This window comes from Pteropus alecto, unplaced genomic scaffold (assembly GCF_000325575.1).
Source record: "Pteropus alecto unplaced genomic scaffold, ASM32557v1 scaffold106, whole genome shotgun sequence".
Classification (NCBI taxonomy): Eukaryota; Metazoa; Chordata; class Mammalia; order Chiroptera; family Pteropodidae; genus Pteropus; species Pteropus alecto.
In genome coordinates, this window is record NW_006442103.1 from 4,628,334 (window position 1) to 4,633,350 (window position 5,017).

Here is a 5,017-nt window from a genome sequence, read left to right on the forward strand (position 1 = left end):
AAACTGGTATTTATAAACCAATACATGAACATTTGGTAAGTATGCCATTTCATCATATGCTAAGAAGTCTGCACCTGAGAAGATTATTCATTTTGTCTATGATGATCTACAAAATCAGAGGCTATGGTTATACAATTTTCCCTTTGTTTCTCTACCCCCAACCCTGACTCACTCTCTCAGTTATTAACCCCTAAAAGTACAAATCTAAAGACTTAAACACTCATTTCAGCTGTCTTCTCTGCCAGGATGACTTAGCTGAACTCCAGCCTTGCCTCTGCCCTGAGTCTGACCTTGGTGACCTAGCACTTTTCACACAGTATTTACCTGTCTTCTGTTTACTTCCTGTCTTCTTCACTAAAAAGAGTTCATTGTCTTGTTCATCTCTGTCTCTAGCACAGAGCATGATGTTGGTTACACAGTCAATAGATGTTTAATCAATGTGTCATGTATGGATAGATGAATGAACAGATGATCAGAACTCAGAGTACTTGGGCTTCCATTTATAGTGACACCTCTTTACAATTCTATATCCAGTTCTCAAATTGCATTTCTATGATGTTCTTTGAAACTTCTTAGGGAATACAGGTGTTTGAGATCTAAATATTAGAACTAGGAATCCCCATATCTAAATTTGGGGACCTAGTAGAACTATGGTCAATTACTTCTTTATGGGGAGGATAGCTCTTCAATGATCAGTTTCAACTTCTCTATTTGCATTTATGATCCCAATACAGATATAAGGGTATCTATTTTGCTATACCAACAAAAAAACTTGGAATTAGTTACTCTTTAAACTAAAATCATCAACTTGAAGAGGAAAGGAAGAAATAATTTTTCAAAACAAAAAGCAAAGAAAGCTCAAACTTTTCAAGTTCAAAAAGCAGCTGAATATACACAGAAGCGAACTGGACAATTTAAACATCCAGTTTAGTATGTGCTCAAGATTGTGGATATCATTCAAAATGCTTTTGAGTTCAGGAACATTCTTTGGTCCAAATATTTTAAATATTATGTTGAATTGACTGGCTAAAAATGAAAGCATCAAGTGAAGGTATCAGAGTGGAACAGCATTTCTGAAAACACCCAAACCTGAAAACAATGCCGAGGAAAGGGCAGCTTCCTTACACTGCTAACAAAGGAAGGAAAGTGAGTAAGGCAAACAGTCCTCACCAAACGCTCTGACTCAAAACAAATACATTTAAAGCTCAACCTAGATGGTCCTTTTCATCTGCTCTGCAGTGCGCACTGTGTGTGGGCTATGAACACCACAAGGTTTACATGTGTGAGTGGTAAATTGTTAGAGGAGAATTCGTAGGTGTTGAGACACCTGTCATCCTTGATCTTGGTGGAATGAATAATAGTTATAGACTGTTTAGCCTCTGTTTTCCCTAGTTTGAAGCAATGCTAATACTTTTCATGATGCTGATTGTTTTCATGTCCATTTGTAAGTTGAGGCAGAGGAAACTAAAGTGTAAGATACCAAATATGTTAAATATTAATTTCTCATGCTATATGCACATGAGAAGGGACATAAACTACAAAACACTTTTATTTTGTTTGATGGGTGTCTGGAGGGATTATTTTGCTATGTGTGTTTGGTTTGTTAAGAGGTTATTTTTTATCTGTGGCTATTTCTGATAGGCTATTAGGTAACTGAGGCTGTGTTCAAAAAACAGCTGCTTCCTTTATCTCCAAAAAGTCCCAACAATTGATTTAGTTAAGTATTCCTTTGTGCTAAATTCAGCAGTTGTTGGAATTCTAGGAAACTCAGCCTGAAAAAAACTTGTATAATGTTCAAAGAGAAAGCAGCATGGTTAACCATACATGTGCACTTCTGTCTGCTAGTAGAATTTGGAGGGGGTGGGGGTACTGGTTTACTTCTGGTATACCTTACAGAAAAGTTATAGTCTAATCTTTTAAAAAAAAAAAAAAATCCTAAGAAAAAATGGCTATAGACTGTGTCTAGTCTTTAAAAATCTATTCCACAAATCACCAAAACAATAAAATTTGTTTGTCATGCATAATGTATTATTCTAGGTATGAAATGATATATGTAGTTAAACTTCGTACTATGATATCTCATTATAACTAGGAAAAAATAGAGATAGGATGATATAGTGGACCGAAATGGAGCTTTGGGACCAGAAAGTCCCAGATTTAAAGCCTTGTTTTACTGCTTACTGGATATATAACCCCTTGATAAGTTATTTAAGCTTTTTGAGTGTTGATTTCCAAGTCCATGAATTAGGTCTGACATATACTGGAAAAGCAAATGGAAGATGATAATAATCATTATCCAACAATCATTTATTGAGTGTCCACTAGGTATCCAGACTGTTCTAAGCACTTAGAATATAGGCAAAACTCTTCACTATATGAAAGTTGCACTCTAGTGAAGAAGACAGACAACAAACAAACCAACAAAAGACTGCATTGTAGAGTGTCGTAGAAGATGATAAGGGCTGTGGCCAAAAACAGAGCAAAGTGAGGGGGATTGCTAGAATCAGAGAGAGAGGTTTGTGGTTTTCCAGAGTGTGGTCAAGGTAGGCCTCACTGAGAAAGTGACATCTTGGCGAAGACCTGAAAAAGGTGAGGAAAAAGCCATACGGATATCTGGGGGAAGTGAGTTCTAAGCAGAGTTAACAGCCTAAGATGCAAGGGCAGGAGAGAAGTCTAAGCTGGAGACATAAATAAATTCAGAGGCTTGGCATATAAATGCCATTAGGACGAGACTAAGTGAGATCCCTGGGGAGCGAGTAGACAAGAATAGAGAAAAAAAGAGCACCAACAACTGAGCCCTACTCCAATTTTAAGAAGCTAAGGGAAATAGAAGGAACCAGCAGAAAAGCTAAGAAGGAGAGACCAGTGAGGTAGGAGTGAAATCAAGAGAGTGAGGAGTCCTGGAGGCCGGGTGAAAAAAGAAGCGAGGAGAGATCAACTCTGCCCAGCGCCACGGAGAGTTGAAGTGGATGAGCACTTGCACTGCAGACTGTCCTGACGCCTATTGCCTTTTCCCCATGTACACTCTACACCATAATAGAACTCAAATTACCTAACAAAAAAAATGTATGTATTGTCAATCTAACTATATAGACTATCCTAGAATGAAAATAAAGTAGTACCAGAAATCTCGTGTAATTTATGTGGTTGCTCTGTTCACATACCTGTTTTTTACTTGCATATGGTGATTAAATCCCATCCAGAGTACTATTGGAGAAGGAAAGGATATGAAAAAGTTCACATTGCCCAGTGACGTGGGAGAGTAAGAGTCAAGGGTAATAAGAACAGAGATGGAATAGTTTGCACATAATAAATCTGAGGGTTAGGAAATTTTAAATGATTATTTCCAAGATATAGTATGAGAAGGAAACTCTCTGTCCTTAGGCTGACATTACTTTGGCCTCCAGAAGTCTGAGAAGTCATAAAAAAGAAAAGAAGAGAGAGAGAGAGAGAGAGAAAGAGAGAAAGAGAGAGAGAGAGTCATAAAGAGAGAGAGCGCCCACTTTTTTAACAGCACGTGCTATCAAAAAGACCCCAGAAATCTTTTCACATATACATCCTAGAAATATTTACTTTTGCCTTTAGTTTCCTTCAATTCTCTTCCTGCCACTATTTTATTTCTCTGTAGTTTTCAATCTAAAATCTCTAATCTAAGCTTTTATTTTGTACTCACTTTGTTACCTATAAAATTCTCATCCTCTCTATTCTAACTCTCTTTTTGAAATTTCTTTTGATTTCTCATTTATAAATCATTCCCATTTGCTATTACCCTTGGGTGTTTAAATATTTATATGACCACCTTAAGTACTTCTCCACTTACTCTGTCCTACCTCTTCATCTACTTCCTGATCTCTGGGTCCAGACCTTCTAAAAGTTAGGAAGAAATCTGGGCACCTTTCCTCTTACAGAAAATTTGCAATTTTTCAGACTCTATCCACAAGCTCTCTCATTTCATATTCCTAACCTTCCTAAAAGATCTTCCTACCCAACCTGTCCCATGTGTTCAGAAGAGTTGACAGTTTTATTCTCCTGAAATATGAATTTGATCTCTCATCTACATTCCCCCTAATCCACTTTGCCTGAACATCAAATCCTATGTATGGATGTATATTCCTATCAATCTTCCTACCTAATTCTCTCTTCCCCAGGCAGGACACTCTCCTTTCTGGTCCTCTAACATCTTTCACTCTTGGAAATGGCTTCTCTCCTTTTAAGTTCTGCTTTCTCCCTGTGGTAGCTTTCCTGCAACTCACATTAATCTCTATATCCTTCAATTCATTTTGCACTTTCTGCTTTTGGGACACACTACTGTTTCTCCTGACACAATACTTTCCTGGTCTCACATAATGCAATAGTTAGCACTTTGCTTTATCAGAATACAATGACTATTAATGGTATACTATTCTTTTGTCCTCTAATTGTTTCGAGCATATGTCTTACCTCTCCAACCAGACAGCATATGCATATTTTAAAAAGGTCCTGACTCAGAAGCTCTTATATCTCTTAACTCCTAATATAAGGTCAGTTCATTGATTTTAACTTTTAACTCTTGCCATCCTCATTACATTGGTTGGCAAACAACAAAATATTTACTAAAATTAGCTTAACAAGATAATTGAAAGTAGGTAAGTTCTATTGTATACTTATTTTACAAAGACTGAATTTGGTCATGAATATATATTTAACATTTAATGAACACTAGTTCACTCTATTATGCTGCTTTGTGGACTATAGTTCTAGATATTTTGTGATCTTGCTTACTACCAGAGATATAATAAATTTTGTAAATCCAGATGAGACTTCTTTTGTGAACTCCAAACTCATATATCCAGTTGTATACTCAACATCTCATGCGATAACTAATTGACTTCTCCAAAACTGAGCTCTTGGTATACAAGCTTTCAAAAAAAAAAAAAAAAAAAGCACTACTATTTTACCACAAGCTCTCCAAACTATTTCTCTATCTCAATTGGTGGCAACTTCCATTTGCTTGGTACTCAAGAGTCTTAGAAATATC